Raw genomic sequence first — 17,676 nt, 5'->3', positions numbered from 1 at the left:
GGGGTTAAGTGTGCTTGTAATTGTGCGACTTCTGCTTTTCATATGAAGTTACTTCCAAATCTTGCCTTGTGGGAAAAAACTGTAATGAGCCCGAAAGCAAACACCTGCCTCACAGGGCAGTTGAAGGCCTATTACTGGCTTCTGAGTAAATGATTCGGAGATGCCCCTAAATAAAACAATTCTTGGGTTCCAGCTTTGAAGAAGGAGACTGTTTCATGAACCAACCTGCCAGAGCCTCTGAATTGGAAGAACGAACATGGTGGCCCTCAAACCGGTTGGCATTCCTGCAATGCCTGCCAGGGTGGCCTTTTCCTTCACCCGCTTTTCCTCTTTGCAGAAGTGTTGTTTCTCTGCCCCCCAATAAATCTATTTGGCAGCTGGAAGGGCAGAAATGCAAATCGTGGGAAAGCAGCTCCCAGCGTGGGCCAACCTCTTCCTCATCGCTTGAGACTCAACTGCCTCTTCTGCTGACCCAAAAGACAGACAGCAACAAGAGCATGGAGGGAGGGGCCCTCATGCCAAGGGTGCAGAAAGCAGCCAGGAAGCTTACCTCCTCCTGGGAGACTGAAGAAGCAGGGATATCCTGTAGCCAGACAGCCCTGGGAAGGAGGAGGGGGGGGCTTCTGGATTTCCTTCCCCAGCCCCCCCCAGTCTCCCCACTCCAGTTGAGATCATCACCATGGATACTTCTGAGGCCAGCAAAGCAAAGACTTGCCCTAATGAGCCGGGCCAACTGTTAGGTGTTTTGTAAGCATTAATGTGTAATGAGAAATAACAGCATTAGCCGGGCCCTGGCCTGGCGATCTGTCATGGGACGAGGGAAGTATTGGCACCTTCTTATGTTTCAGGTAATGCTACTAATCAATGCCCCTTCTGGGGTGGGGATCAGACATGCCCCCGGCAGAGTCTTCCAGCAAACACCTTGTCTGAAAATGGGGTGGTGATTGAGCTGAGGGGGGAGCAGAATGAAGGCTGAGTAACCCCATCACAGGGTCCCCCAGATGCAAAGGCCAAGAGATGGATGGCTCCTGCCCCTCTCTGGTCTCCCAGATGGCCCTTCTGGAAAGATCCACCGTTCACATTTATTTATTCAAAACATTTAGATAGCCGCCCATCTCATATCAAACTCTGGCAGCTGTCCCATCTCTGCCCCCCTTTCTCCCTTGTATCTTAGCACCCAGTGTTTTCTTATTCCAGATGTTGTCATTTTCTGTCCACTATCCTCGTAGGGTTCCCCATCATTCTGCCCCACAGAAAGTCGAGTCTGGCAGCAAAGAGTTGCAAGGCAGCTTTGGGTCAGAAGGGCTCAGAGTCCCGTCTGGGGATACCCTGGCTTGGCCTTGCCCAGAGGTTCAGCTGCCCCTCGAATGCCTTCCAAGCCCTGGCTGCTTCCTCTGCTCCATTGAGTGGGCCTTGCCATGTCCCCTTGCCGGTGGAGGGCAGAGAGTGCCCCAGGTGACCTCTCCCATTCTGGGCAGCCTCCCCAGGACAGAAACGCTAAATATCAGTAGCTCAGCAGTGGATTGAATTTCATGCTTAATGGTGCTAACTGCCTAAACTGGCCCTAAGTGCTTGGCGTCCACCCAAAGTCCTTTACTTAGGCCAGGCGGATTTCTTCTGGAAAAACTGAGCTGCCACTAACTCCCGAGGGTGCCAGTTCCCTCTTGACTTTTGCTTCGTGGCTGGGCATTGTCTCACTCACATTCAGAGCTGGGTGGCTTTATGTTCAGTTGAATGCCAGAGACCTTCAGCCAGGGATCTCGTGTGGCAAAGGAAGCACAGGAAAAGGGGCTTCTGTGGCATTAGATCAAACCAACCTGGATCCCACCCCTCGTCAGAGCCTGGTCAGGAAACGTGGAGGGCTGGGGGGGGGGCTGCGATTTACACTCCCTGCACAGCTGGCAGCTAAATTCATGCTCACGGATGGGTGTGACATTCAGGGGCTCATCCCTGAATGTTATGCTGAAATGACACTCCATAATTGTAGCTCTTGCTCAGGATTGGTTCAAATTCTTTGGCCATTGATCCTGCCCACACTAATCATCACAGTGCGTGGCACCCAGGCCCCTCTGACTGAAAGTCCCAGAAGCCCCTCCTCAGGCTGGCTGCTAACACCCAACATGATAAATAGCTGGTTGTTTATTCCACATCCCCAAATCTGCTCACCAATGAGGCCACCCAGCCTTGCCAGCCTGAGCCCCATGCCTCTGTCTTCCTCCTCCAGGTGACCCCCATCTGCCTGGAGGCCTAATTCCAGCCCCCCCTCGCCCTCTAGGCTGAGCTGCTCTGGTGATGTGCCCGGACCCTCTATAATGGAGCCCCCACCCCAGCTTCCCGGGCAGACAAGCCCAGCTATTGTGCTGCAGAGAAAAGGGCTTTGCCTCCTTCTCGGAGTTTCATTACTGTGTTGTCAACCAACAGGTTCGCAATCTGGGATGACAAAAGTCTTCTTCACCAGGGGTTGTGATCCCTGCGCAGAAAACAAACAGAACAACAAGAGGCAAAGAGGCTGGAGGACAGCAATGCCTGTTATCCCAGCATGTTCTGCGCTGAGCTGGTGCCAAGACAAGGTCCGCGGTCATATTGAAAAGGCAGCTGCCAGCCTCAGACAACAGGTGGAGCCTGAATGGGGTGAGTGGCATGGCCACGCAGCAGTCCTGCCGTGCAGCGGAGCTGTGCGGTGAAACCAACCCACCCACCCCACGGCTGCTGAGCTGCAGCTCTAGGCCCCTCCTTGACAGGGGCTTCCCAAGGAAACAGCCCCCTCAGCAAATCGTTGGCCCTATCACCATCCCATCTGAAAGGCAAAGTGAGCCAAAGGGAAGGCAAAGACCTAATGGTTTCCAAGAGGGCCTGAGGTTGGGGGAGGGAAGTCTGCCTTAGGGAGAAAGCAGCAACTGGGCTACAAGTTGGTGTCAGCAATTGGCAAAGGTATGGTTGGCCCCAGTGGGGAGGAGGCTCGGCGGGCCGCTCTAGAGAGGGAAGCCATCCCAGTGAAGAGCCAGCTGACATCCAGGAAGATGGTCCCAGGAGCAGAAGGAAGAGGAAGGGGATTTATGGGAAGAGATGCTGCTGAGACCCCCTCTAGCTATGGCCAAGGTCTTCTTGCTGGTCTGGAAATAGCCAGTCTGGGATCCAGGAGTGCCAGAGAGACGGCAGAGGAAGTTTCCTTTATGCTCCCTGAGCTAACTGACCACACACGTCTTAAGGAACAATCCTGAGTGGTCTTTGATGGGGCTAAGAAGCCCACAGAAACTGCATGTGCTCCTCCAAAGTCAAATGCTTGCCTTCACTCACACATACACACAACCACATTTATCTTGAAGTCATTTTCCACAGAAGTCAAAAGATGGGTTTGTGCGGTTATGGAAAAAAGCTCTCTTGGAAAAGTTGAAGCTCCTCAACCTTGCTTCACGAGAAGGCCCAAGAACAGGTGGTGGCTGAACAGCTGCACTCTTCAGAGGGACTCATTTTTCCTGTTTTGCACTCTCCCCTCCCCAGCTCTCCCAACCGATGAAAACTTCAGCTGGGTTGCAAACGTGGGATGCCACGTTGCTGGCCATGTATGGCTGCAAGAGATTCTGGTGCATTTCCAGCCAGACCAGCGATGCAGCCTTATCCATGATGCATGAATGCATCGATCTTTCTGACTCAGAGAATGTGGCTTAATGAACCCCTGCTAACGGATCCTTTTTATTCTACCACCCCTTGCTAATATCTAATGACTCCTCCTTCCACTGAGGTACCCTGTAATTGCGAGGGAGGTCTGGTCTTGGATGCACAGAGAGGGTGAACCGCTGTGTTTTGGCTTCTCAGCTATTGGCATGTTGAAACAAAAACTTAACTAAGCCAGTTATTAGGAGAGAAAGCAGGGTTTTAAAAAAATATTGAGGAAGAATAAGAAGAAATGCCTTTATAATTATTGGTGTGACTCATTTCTCATACGGAGTGGCTACAGACACAGACATATCTTGAAACAGCTGAATTCTGACGTGATCCATGGAAACAGGTGCCCAGCTTTGGGGTAGCTGGACCACAGCCCAATTGGTTGGCACTCAGAAAATGTACATTACTTAGCAATGTAGATTATGCTGACTTTTTTTCCTGTGGCATTCCATCTGGCAGTTTTCAAAACCCAGGATTAATTATGGTGGGGGCTTTGTTTTTTTTTCTTCCTCCCCCCAAACTCACAACCCTTCCTAAGATGCTTCTGCTGATGGGAAGCAGTGTCCTGGCCCATTTTTCCCAGATGACAGAGGGCAATGGCGTAAGTCTCCACTGCACCAGAAGAACCAGTGGTGTCCCCAAATCTTGTCCAACCACAGTTGGAAAGCTCTGAGTCTCTACTTGATTTTGTACCACCAACCCCTTCCAAGAAAATCAAGAACCTTTGGAGAACCTCCCCCACCAAACAGCTGCTGTTGCAGTGAGGGAAAAGAGGGGAGAGGGGAGGAGGAGGGGGCTCATTATGCTTATTAGCAGTGGCAGGAATTGCATCAGGAACGCCAAAGGTTGCTTACAATGTGGTAGCCCCAGAGGTTGCAAGACAAGTCCCTTTCAAGAGCAGGGAAGGGAATGTGGGGTTCACTGGCCATTCATAGCTACATCTCCTTTCAGCCATGGCGGCCGCCTTGGAGAGCATCTCCCTGCCCAAGTCCCAGCACTGTTACTTCAACCAATGAGTAGCTAGAAGCAGACCTGCCATGTATCCTGGACGATTCTCTCAAGTAGAGAGCATCGACACCTGAGCCTGCAGGCATTAAGACTGTGCAGCCAGCTCCCTCAGGACCATCACAGTCTCAGGTCACAAGAGCTCTTTCCAACCATCGCCTTCCTACCCCCCCCCCCTTTTTTTAAAAAAAAGCGAGGTTGACAAGGAGGGAGAGCAGGACCTCTGCATGGAAAACTGAAGTCCATCCAAATCTCTAAGCTCTGAAAATCCTGGCCAATTTGTGAGACAAGTATCTCCCCACTGGGAAGACATGATGCCAGGGAAGAGAGCAAATGGGGTCTCTCCAAGCCAACCTCCAGGACCTGCTTATTTAGGGAGTTTAGGATATTTAGAAGCGGTCACTGTGTTTCCTTCTAGCAGACACAGGAGGTGGAGGTAGATCAAGCAGCCCCCAAAGTGATCCTGGCCTCCTCTTCTTTTGCCCTCCTTACCGAATCCAAGGTTGGTCCTCTCGGCCAGCCAGGTGCTTTTAGAGAGGAACTGCTGGGTAGTCAGGAGGAAAGTTTCCAGGAAGAAGTTAAACGTAAGGCAAGATGAGACGGAACAGGAGCCACAGGAGATCAGAGGGCCAACCTCCCATCCACCAACAGGAAAATTGTGTTTGATTTCTTTTTCTCTTTGGGGGAAAAGAGGTACCGTAAACTAAAATAAAGTCTCTGAAGTTCAGGGAGGAGGTTTTCTTCACCCAAGGAGGCAGCTGCAGCTGAAGTCAGTTCAAAAGCAACGGAAGCTTTTGGTGGTCTCCAAGGTCACGCACAGCAGGATGGGGTGGCTGAAGGCCCCCTCTGTCGAAAACCTTCATTCCACCAGACACCCAGGCCTTTCTCAAATACTGATTGCGATGGCGCCCCTTCCCTCCCCAGACCCATTTCCTTGGCTTGACTCCCCCGACCCTTTTCCTTCTTTGTGCAGAGAGAGGAGCACGTGGAAAGGCTGCCTGGCTAATCTGGAGCCTCCCAAAAAACTTTCAGGCACAAGAGGGAGAGGGATGTCTCTGCAGTAGGATTTGACCTTCGTAATCTAATTTGCTTTAAATTTAAAATGATACTTCATTCTCTTATTATAAGGAGCCCTGCCATTGGCTTGTAAAGATTACCATTTCTTGTCTTTCCAATTGTAATAAGTCCAATTCAAGCACACTCTTGATTTGGAATCTGTCACAACAAGACCCAGAGGGCACAGCTCCATGGATAAGCTCCTGGAGTGGGGCCGGGGGGGGGCAGCTGGCCAAAGAGATGAGGCCAGGCAATTGCCGGTCTTGGCCCTCTCGGCCAGCCGCCAGTTCTTTGTGCGAGCCAGGCGAAGAGAGGAGATGTGATGGCCCTAAAAAGATTGCCCTGGCAAGGCAGACAGGCTGGCTGCAGGGACGCACGCCTCCCTTCTTGGCCTGGGGATCTGCCTGGATCTTTCGAGGCCTGTCTGCAGCTCTCGTCTTAGGCATGCACTTATTCTTCCTGTCCAGGATCATTGACTGGCTTGTGGGCAGGAGACACAGAGGATGGAGGCCACTGGAGCTGCAGGAGGTGGGTTTTGATTGCTCCCCAAGAAAGGCCCTCTCCAACGGGCCTTGTGTTCAGAAGAAGGTCCTCATTGAGGAACTTCTGGAGAGGGCCTTTAGGGGGTCCTGGCAAACTGCAGGCAGGTGATGTTTAATGGGGGGGGGGGGAATTAGGCTCTGCTGGAGAAGAATCCTCCAGGGTCTCTGTTGGGTTTTACCCAAGCAACAATTGTCTGCCATTATCATATTGGAGAAGACATTTCTCCCTATAAATCAAACTGGGACATGCACAGCTTGCATACCAACAACCACTACCGCAAAAGCAGGCGAGCCACACAGAAGTGGGCTGAAGGAACCGTATTTTACCCATCTAATAAAAGAAGAAGAAGGTAACTGAGGGTTTGAGGCCAACATTTATTAGCTAACCCCATTTTCTTCTCAACATTCCTCTGAAGCTTTGTTTTTCATTTCCCTTTTAATTTCCAGATGAAAGGTTAAATAGGCGATCATTTAGGGTGGAATATTGGACGACTCACCATGATGGGTGTGGTCTTGCTTGCCTACCGTGAAAAACCTTCATAGAATTGGTTAAAGTTTGTGAACTCAGAATAAAAGGGTTGTATCTGCATGACACACTGAACTGCAATCCAGCCAGCCATATTCTACCTTGCAGGTGGTGTGAACTCTGACAATTGGACTGAGTGGCCCTGGAATTTGAAGAGAAGACAAATGGTGGGGGAATGTGTAAATATTGGGACTGGTATAAATATCAACTAGACCAAAATGACCTCTAAACATACTGCAAACCTAGTCTGGTGGACCCTTGTGGGACAGGAAGCTCCATTGAACTCCTTGGGAGTTCAAGAAAGCCTGCCTGAGCTCTTTCCTAGGACCAGTTTTCTTGTGGGGGGGGGTTGGGGAGGGGGTGTCCGTGGAAGTCTCCACAAGAGGCATGGAAAAATATTCAGAGATGTCTTGCAGACCTGTGACCTGGGAGCGCTTTCTCTTGAAAGGCTGGGTTAATTCTGGCTTTACAAGCCTTGCTGAGCCACTGGAGGCAGAGAAGATGTGAGCTTTTGACCTCTCCTTCAGCTGTTCTGAACAGACATGGCCTGCTCCTGTGCCCTTCCTCCCCCAAGAACAACTGGCCAGGCCTTGTGCTGCCTCTGTCTTGAGCCATGAGACCGCCCATTGGCTGGGCTGGGGAGGGAGGCTGCTACTCATGGCTTCCACATCTCCCAAGCCAGCCATTCTCTCCCTGCCCATCAGCAACCTCTGCTTCTAAGGGAAAGAAGACCCCCCACACACACACACCCCGGGAAGGACTTACAGGGGTTTCTGCCAACGCTCCAGGATCTTCCTTGATGGCTCTCAGCCCTTTGCATCAATGGCAGTGACAAAATAGCAGCATGTTCCGTCTCCCTTTACACATCGCATCAGAGAGTTTGCCGATTCCGTTTTTGACTAATACGCCACTTAAATTAGGAACAAATATTGTATTCATCATGGGGAAAGTTGCATTACGATCTGCATGAAGTTGTAATTGTCTAGGCAGGAGGGGGCCCTGTCCAGTGAAATCCTGTCACAGCACATATATGCGAGGAAATTAAAGTTTGCTTTTTTCTTTCCCTGCCGTTTGAGTAGTCCCCGTCTCTGTTCTTCCATTTGATGACAGGGAAATAGGAGGCCCACAAAAGAAAACCATCCTTGGAGCCCTCCAATTTCTTTCAGAAAAGCTGTTAAATCCTAACGGCTTTCAGTTGATTATTCCTTTCTCTGGGTTGCTGGAATAAACTCTGAAATTTTCATACAGGGATGTGAGCCACGGCCAGACAGTCCTTTGAGTGGCAGTCGCAGAGCTTAGATGCCACCGAAGGCTTTGAACGTTCAAACGGAGCCTTAGATGAGCGACCGACTCTTTTCACTTGGCCGAGTTCAGAGGAGGCGAGCAACTCCTCCGTGGTCCTTGGGGAGGGGAGAAATCCGACTCCCAGAAACTCAGAACCAATTCACCGGTTCCCCAAAGATGCACGCTCAGTTACGGCAAAAACCAGCCATTTCGGAATGTTGCAAAAGGAGAGGAGATACTGGGAGGTTTTCCTCAGTGTATGTTGAGAAATCCACCTGGACAATGTGCAAACCTTGTGAAGGAGAGGGCATCTCTTCTAAAAGCTGGAGAACATATATTATATTATATATATATATATATATATATATATATATATATATATATATATATATATATATATGTGTGTGTGTGTGTGTGTGTGTGTGTGTGTGTGTGTGTGTGTAGGTCTTTAGTTATTCGGGTTTTCTCCCGCGTAGAATTAGAAGTGTCTTGGCGACGTTTCGACAAAGTCACATTCGTCATCTTCAGGCTGGTGTCTTCATCCTTGCTCCCAAATGCTGGTCATGGTGCGGAGGGCTGTTCAGTAAATCGGGCGGCAGGGCGTTGAAATTGATGGGTTCCCTTGCCTGCGACGAGCGTGCATGCCAGTTCTCAACCGAGGGGGCTCCGGACCGTAGGTCTTGCTTCTTTCCAATGGTGGTCTTTTCCGGTGAGTGCGCAAAGTTTTTGTTACCTAGTCGCTTTCTCCATGGTAATCGGGTACGTGCTTTCCACGCTCTCATCGTTAAGTGCGCTGGGCGCAGGTCCACATGCCGGTTGACCGATCCTTCGCCCGAGAGCCAAGCCTCTTTAAGCAACCTGCTGCTTTTCGAAGCATCGGTGGCAATTACCCTCACTCCATCGAAATCAAACTTGTGACCAGACTCCACCATATGAGTTAAAATTTGGGAGTACTGCTCCCCTCTTTTGATCGCAAGTTTATGCTCCTGGACCCTTGTTTTAATTCTTTTCGAAGTTTCTCCCACATAATTAATGGGGCAATTACTACAATTGATCTTATACACCACCCCAGACTTCTCAGTGGTGGGCAGCGGGTCTTTGGGTCTCATAACACAGGAGCATAACGTTCGGTCAGGTCTGTGTGCCACCCTTACATTGTAGGGTGCCAACAGCCTAGCTGTAGCCTTCGAAACGTTACTAATATAGGGGAGAGCAATACGGGTGGTCTGGGACGGTAGCACCCCTGTTTGCAAGTTACTAGGGGGCCTAGTTAGGGTGCCATGGCGTTTGATAAACCCTACGGGGTACCCATTATGCCTACAGGTGTGGAAGAGATGTTATTTCTCCTCCAGTCTAGCCTTGGCCGTGTTGCAGTGGGAGTCCACCCTTTTAAAGAGCGTTTTAATACAGCTGACCTTGTGGGCTACCGGATGGTTGCTGTTATAATGTAAAATCCTGTCAGTGTGCGTGGGTTTACGGTAGACCTGGGTCCTCAGGGTTCCATCCAGTTGGCGGTGGATCAAAACATCCAAGAACGCCAACCTACCCTGGTGCTCTTCCTCCTCCGTAAACTGTATGTCCTCGCACACTGAGTTGAGTGCACCCACAAAGTCAGCTTTGCGACTCCTCTTGATAATGACAAAGGTGTCGTCAACATAGCGGGCCCAGAACCTAGGGGGGTGCTGAGCCATCGCTATGCGCTCTAATTGCTGCAACATGGCCTCAGCTATGACACTTGAAATGGGAGATCCCATGGGAGTACCCTTTATTTGCTCATATGTGTTGCCCTGGAACATAAAATATGTTTTTAGGCAGAGACCCAACAGGTCCACAAGGTCCCCCAGGCGGAGAGAGTCCTGGTACCATCCTGGTCCCTCCTGAAGAAGGAGGTCCCTGATGGTTGTAATAGCCAGGTCCTGTGGGATAGAAGTGAAGAGGGAGACGACGTCAAAAGACACCATCACCTCATCATCCTCTATCCTCAGGGTCCTGATTCTGTCCAGGAACTCTTCCGCAGATTTAACGGTGGTATGACTATCACTGACAAGATGGCCAATACGGCAGCTCAGCCATTTGGCCAATCCTGACGTTGGGGTACCCCTAAATGACACAATGGGTCTAAGAGGGACCCCTACCGCCATATCGCTGGGACGTATCCTCATAAGAGTATCATCGTCCAGTCTTTTGCTACGCTTCAGGGCATTGAGCACTTTGTTAATACGGTTCTTGAGGGTCACCATGGGATCCCCATTAACCACTCTGTAGGCAGCTGTATCATTGAGTAACTCCAACGCTTTACTGATGTAATGCACCCTATCAATAACAACCGTAGCCCTCCCTTTATCTGCTGGCAATATGAGGGTGGCCTCATCCTCCCTGAGTTGGGCTAAAGCCTCCAACTCCTTTCTAGACAGAGTCTGGTAATGCCTATGACTCATAAGTAGTCCCGTCACCCGATGTCTGATGGAGTCAGACCCACGATTGAACAATGGAACCTACGGACTGATCTGTGTGATGGATTGGGGGTTGGTGGGAGGGATGGGAGGAAGGTCCCCATCGGAGGTAGGAACGGCACAGGTATCAGTGAAATGGAAGGAAAGAACACAGTGGAGGTTGTGAGTGGATGCAGGATCCCTAGGACTGGTATCAGTGAAATAGAAGGAAAGAACACAGTGGAGGTTGTGAGTGGATGCAGGATCCCTAGGACTGGTATCAGTGAAATGGAAGGAAAGAGCACAGTGGAGGTTGTGAGTGGATGCAGGATCCCTAGGACTGGACTTCACCCAAGGGAAAGTGGGGGTAATCATGATAAACATCAAAGGGGTGGAGATGGAATGGCCCCCAAGGATCGTGAAAGGGTGAATCAGCCCAAGGACGGGAGGCGTGTTCCAGCCTGGGAAAGCAGAGGACGCCCACCTGAGATACGGACACAAAAAAGGGGGGAGGAGGGCGGCAACACACATGTAGGTAAAGGAGGTAAGGAANAGATCTAGGAGCCATGCGCAGACATGACTGTATTTATAAGCAAGCTCTCCCAGCATCCTGATTATACCCTGACGATGATGGCAGTTTTAGGCCATCGAAAGCTTGGTTTTATTTATTAAAACTGTATTGTTTTATACTTCCTGGTGATCACTTTGTTGTCTTTTAAAAATATGTTCATACCCAGGAATCGATCTTCTATATTATATAGCTTTCCACCTACATTCTGAGGTTGGGGGGGGGGAAATCCTACAGCGCCGTTCCTCTGAATGGGTACTTTGCCAGAGAGAGGGCAGAAAAGTCACGTTCTCAAAGAATGCAAAGAGTCTCCAGGCCATCAGCTGTCTAAAATATTTGGGCAGGTTTAACTGCCTGGCTTGGTGGTGACAAATTGGTGTCATTAACATACAAAGGGCGGTTTGAAGGGCTGGAACATTTGGTCTCATTAGGACCCCTGTCAGGGGTGCCCGTGGGAGGGGAGATGTCAAGGTGGCAGGTGGGACTGTGTGGCTGCAGCTGCCATGTTTATTTTTAGGACCACCTCCTGACCCCTGGCGACAGGCCTCCCTTTCTACCAAGGCTGAGCTGGCCAGAGTTTCTCTTGGCAGAGGAAAATCATCTACGATGGCACTGATGGACCTTCCCATGTGTACATACCTTTCCATGGACATCCTGAAGAGTTCAAATGCAGGAAGAAGGAGAGAAATGGCTTCACCCTTACAGGCCTGAGAGGCAAGGGACACTCCATCTCTGGGTCCAGGCATTTTGACCGTCATTCCATTTGAAAAGCTCTTTCCCCCAGAATCTGGGCAATGCTTTTGGGTGTCTCTTGAAGACTTTGTTCAGGGCTAGCCTTGGTAAATATAGGGTGAATGTCTTCCCTTTCTTTGACCATCTTTTTAATAAGTGTGTTTTTCTATTGATTTACTGTACCATTTTATGACTCTATTTAAATGATGCTGTAATTGTAAATTGTGAAGGGAAGCAAGCTGTAAACAGAATGTAAGTAACAAATAAGGTCATTGTGTGGTCCCCATTGTGGCAAATGTTTACATGCAGTCACCTGTGTCTTCATTGCTTCCTGTTTGCCTGGTTAAAATTTGACCCTGCAGGTGCCAAAGGCTCAAACATCTATATAGGTACAGCCATGAAATAGGACCTGATAAAAATGGAGGGAAAACCTGGAGCAAACTCGTGTAGCATTTCAAGAGAAGATGGAGACACAGAATTTGCCTAAGGTAAGTGAAACAGGTACCTGAACTGCATCTTGCTGCTTCAGTAGCCCTGGAGACTACTGTTTTGCTGACCTGTTGAAAATAAAATGGGAAGATTAAAGAGCTTTTAAAAGGTCCTAGCATACAAAGGTTTTTTTAAACACCTTTAATCTTCCTGTTTTATTTCTTGTAGTCTAAGAAAACAAATCACAAAACAAAGGTTTTGCAGTCTGCAAACATTATCTATCTATCTATCTATCTATCTATCTATCTATCTATCTATCTATCTATCTATCTATCTATCTATCTATCTATCATCTATCTATCTATCTATCTAATCTCTCCATCCACCTGTCCATCTACCATCTAATTGACTCTTCAATCTTGTGAACACTGGAAAGAGGAAATATGTGAAAACTGCAAAGCCTAAATGCTATTGTCCATTGTCTTGAGAATACCCACAAAATGCCAAAGCTGACTTTGGGCTTATCGCAATGTGCAACGCAGGCTGAGCCCCTTGTGACTCACAAGAGGCCAGTGTTTAGAAGCAGCGCCATTATCCTCAGTGAGAATTGTTGAATGGTCCAGAGGCCTGCAGGCTCGGGCTGACATCTTAAGAATGTAGTAAGATGCAGTGTTGTTTTTAGAGCATGCATTTAAACGGTTATCTAAAAATGCTCCTTTTCATTTGGAAATTTAAAAGTTTAAGTATATGTTACTGCACCTTCACATCTTGCTAGTTGGTCTTGTTTTTCTCTGTTTTTTTCCCTCTACCAGAATTTCTACGCATCTGCTAATCTTGCCTAGATATCTGGAGGGCAGGACAGACTAATTTCTGTAATGAACACCTTTATAGATACCCCAAATCCAAACCCCAAATCGCCAAACACACGAACAAATGTATTGGATTCACGGATGGATCACATGAGTAAAATGTCTTTCCCCCCCCCATTTCCTCTCTTAAAATTAGGTTGAGCAAACATCAATTGTAAGTTTTAAACTGGAAAAGCACCATCTGGCTCGTGAAGTTAGCTGCATTAAAATATGAAGATATTAACAAATGCCTCCCTATTTGAAGAATATTCAGTACGTAGTGGCATTTTGAGAGAGGGAGAAAAAAATGTGTTACCGTCAGGCAGTTCCTTGTATTCGTAACTTTCTTTTTTATTAAGTAGCTATGGCAACTTGGCACGTTACTCACCCAACGAGAGTTGCGATAGCATCTTTCCAGGCAGAGAGCTGCCCTGCCCTCAGTGTTCTGCTGAAGGCTGCTCTGGGGGAGAGAAGGCGGCTAGAGACAGCCTTTGCACCATGCTTCATCAGTGGCACTGCTGGCATTTTGCTCTGTGGCTCAAACACCCAACTGGCATCCTGCCCAGGCGTCTTGCAAGATGGCCCCTCTTCCCTTCCCTTCCCTTCCCTACCTTACCCTACCCTACCTGACCCAAGGCTCAGGCTTTCGGGGAACTGAGCCTCAAACATCTCACTTGGCCAGTGCGGCTGAGTCAATGGCATCCAAATCAAAGTTTGGTTTCTTCCTCTTGTAAATTATAGCAAAAGGCCATAGATGGGAGCTAAGGAAAGCAGAATAAGAGAACAGAGTTGGAAGGGATCTTGGAGGTCTTCTAGTCCAACCCCCTGCTCAAGCAGGAGACCTCATACCATTTCAGACAAGTGGCTGACAGCCTCTTCTTAAAAGCCTCCAGTGTTGAAGCACCCACAACTCCTGGAGGCAAGCCATCAGCAGGTCAGCAGAGCAGCCTGGTCTAACCTTACCCAAGGCTCAGCTAGAGGCAGGTACTATGGTCCCAGGGTCTTTCCTTGGGGGCTGCATCCATCCCTTTTCCCACCCTTGTTGTACACTCACAACAAAGCCCCAGCACAGCAGTCTCAGAATTGCCCAATGCCTATGGTATGTGTGTGTGTGTGTGTATCCTGCACACTCTGCCCCATTTCTGTTACTTGGCTCTGCATCTTGTTGCTTGGGGACAGATCCGGATAGACGGATCAATGTATTTATGTAAGATTTATAAGGCTGCCCAACTCAAAGAATGTGAGTCTGGGCAGCCAACCGTTTTGGAGGGGTTTCCTTTTGGCTGTGCTCTTGCTTTCACAAAAGGCGTTAGCCCATCCCTCTGCCCATAATGCCTGAGCAGGAGATGCAGAGAAGAGGCTGGTGAGCAGGAGCCAAGAGCCCTCCAAGGAGTTAGACTAAAGCCCACCCACGAGAGCCTTGCTGGGGGGGGGAATAGGTGGTCTTGATCTGGGTACTTTCCATGTCCTGCCACTGCCTGACCCTCTGCGGTGCCTGGGTGCTGAGGAGCTGCTGGTGGCCCTGCGCCACAAGGCTGGTTCCAAAGGAAGGCCAAGGCTGTGGTACAAGCCCAACATCACACACTTCACAACTGGTGTGAGCACAGGAGTGCCTTAGCTGGAGCTCTGCTATCCCCATGAGTAAAGCAGTTTGTTCCCATTGCAGGCAGCAACACACAACTTAGCTGCTTTCCATCCCCATCAGTCAGGCCTCGGTTCAGTCAACAAACTCATTCCAGGCGAAGCTTCCCCCCCAAACTGTGTGGAGGAGCCCCCCCCTGGCAACCAGAATTGCCATTGTTGGCACTCGCTTCCCAAACTTTTCGCCCTTCCCTTTTTCTGGAGCAGGGTCTGCCTGGTGCAGGGAGAGCCCGGGGGGACTTTCTCAGACTTCCAGCACTTGAAATCTGCCATCTGTAATCTCTTGGTCACTTAGCGATGGATACGTCGTCAGGGATCGCTTTAATGGCTGCAATATTGATATTTATTATGCAAATTGGATTCCCTTACATCTGATTGTTCTCTGTCCTCTGAATACTTAAAATTATTGTACACCTTTATCCTTAATGCAAGTTGTCCTTCAATTTGATGCTTGAGCAGAACATGCAGGTCGTCACGGAGAGAAATGAAGGAAGTAATTAAAGGAGAGAGAGGGAGAGAGGGAGAGATATTAGATAGTGAGTGTGCTGGACCTCCTTTTCCAAAGCCAAATGAGTTCAGACAAGAAATCTTGAAACCTTTGCTTGTTTTCTGGCTCCTGCAGGGAGCCCAGGTGATTCTCTTGGGGGATACGCTTGGCTTAGTTGCTGACTTGTAAACGGCTCCAGCAGCTTTGATCTTGCAGAGGGCTCTTTGTTTGAGGCTAGTTTATCAAAACTGTGGGTGAAAGTCAAACCTGCCTTCCTTCCCTGCAGACGGAGTCAGCGCTCAAATCTGGAAGGAGGAATTTGACCAAAGAACGGCCTCTTGTTTTAGCAGGAGGCAGACTCCATCTTTGCTCTGCTGCAATGCAGGTGAGATGGGACATGCCTCGGACTCAGGAAAAGGGCACTGCGAGAATGTTGCTGGCCTCGCTTCAACATCAACGCATCTTTGCCACACCCAGTTTTACCTTCAGCCTTTCCCCACAGGCTCGCCCTCCCTGACAGCATCCCCCCCCAATAGCCTCCTTAGACAGGCCAGGCGAATCTTCAGCATCCCCCTCTCCCCCGTGCCCTCCCCATGGCAGAGAGAGAGAGAGAGCTCCTTTAATCATGAGATGGGTGATCTGGCGAAGGGACGCTGCTCTGGGGCTTTTGCCAAAGGGAAGAACTGGGCCAAGCAAAACTCCTGGCCTCAGCTTGGCATAAAGGAGGAAAGGGAGGAAATGAAGCAGGAGGGGACGTGAGGGGGAGTCCTGTTGCCCTTTGCCACGGAACCGACAAGGGGACTCAGCCCCCTGGCACCAACGGAGCGCTCTGGGCTCATCTCCTGGCAGCCCCAAAGGCCAGCACCCCTCTGCAGAGGATGCGAAGCTGGTGGTCAAGTCACACCACGCTTCCAGTGCTTCCTGGTGGGGGAAGGAGGCGGTTTGGAGACAAGCAAGAAGCTTGTTCCAAATGACACTTCAGAGGTGTTGGGCCTCTTTAGGGCACTGCTCAGCGTGCTCCCCTTTGGTTCTACGTGGAGCCTCAAAATACGAGAACCATTCAGGGCCACTCACTGGCTCCTCTGGCCAGGATGCCCCGTTGCTCTCGAAATCCCGAAATCTCTGCTGGCCAGAGATTCTCCTGGGGGGATGGGGGTGGGATGTGCCAGCCGAGGTGGCTCAGACTGGAAAGGAAGCTCTTCTCTTCCTGTCTCTCGAGAGAGGAAGGGCTCGCACGTAATCAGCTGGGCCTGCCAGGTGAGGAGCCGCCACTTCTCAGGATGTGACCCAGCCTCCTTCCCCAAGCAAGCAGCGCCCTCGTTTGCCTCGACCACCAGCATCTTCCACCAGCTAACTACTGGAGACCCCAGGAGAAGCTGCCACACAGGCAGAGCATCAATCCTATTGCGGCTGCTTTGCTGCGTTCCCAGCGTGGCCAAAGTGGGGACCCCTCCCACACCAAGCCCTCCTGCTGCCCAGAAGGCTGGGGCGAGTCCGTGGGGACGAGCTTTCGTGGCTATGGGGGTGTCTCCTGCTGCCGGCTCCTCCAGGCCTCGTCCTGGCTGCCTCGAAGCAGGAGAGCCTTTCCCTGCACCCTGTCAGGTTTGGGGTTGCAGCAGGTTTGGGACAGAGAGGATCCTCTGCTGCAAAGACCCTGAAGAGGGTGGCGCCTCCCTGGAGCAGAGGAATCGGGCGCCTCGGCGCCCCTCCCAGCTGGCGGGCAAGGTGGGCTGCCCTGCATCCTGCAGAGAAGGGAACGATTCTCCCCGGAGCTGTTCAGGCCACGGGGCCAAGAGCAGCCCCTCCGGCTGGGGAGAAAAGGCTGGCTCCGTTCGGATGAGTCCGGCCTGGAATGGGGCTTCCTGGCGGATCAGGTGCCATTTCCGCCCGTGCAAAGTCTCCGGCAGCTGCCAGGTGAAGTCGCAGCCTCTCCGGGGTGGTTCCTCCGAGCCTGGCGCTGGACGGACTGCTCGCGCTGTTGCGGGGGCACCGGGAGACGCTCGGGTCTCTTCTAGGAGCGAGAGCGAGCGAGGGCCCGCCGGACTCCGTGGAACGGGCGGCGCACGCAGGGCTGGCAGGGAGGGGGCCGGGCTGCTGGGCCGTAACTCGGTGCTGGGGGGCTGGAGCCCGCAGCGCCTTCTCCGCGGCCGGCGGCCTCGGGGTCGCCCTTTGGTGCCCCGCGCTGACTCCGATCCTGGCCGAGGACCAAGCGCTGCCTGCGCCTGCCGACCGGGCGGCCCCTCCCCGGCCTCGCCCTCCCGGCCCGCCTGCCTCGGCGGGGCATTTCCCGGGTGCTGCGCCCGCGGGCGCCGGAGAGCAGAGCTAGATCGGGCCGGGGGGAATCCGAACACTGCCCCCGCCTTTCGGAGCTCCTCGCCCGCTCCCATCATCCCCAGCCGGGCAGGGACCGATGGGGCTGCGGGTCCGTCCACTGCGGTCGCGGCCGGCCCGAGCGCCGGG

This window comes from Protobothrops mucrosquamatus, unplaced genomic scaffold (assembly GCF_001527695.2).
Source record: "Protobothrops mucrosquamatus isolate PMUCROS unplaced genomic scaffold, P.Mucros_1.0 scaffold115, whole genome shotgun sequence".
Classification (NCBI taxonomy): Eukaryota; Metazoa; Chordata; class Lepidosauria; order Squamata; family Viperidae; genus Protobothrops; species Protobothrops mucrosquamatus.
Note: the sequence above shows the minus strand (reverse complement) of the source record.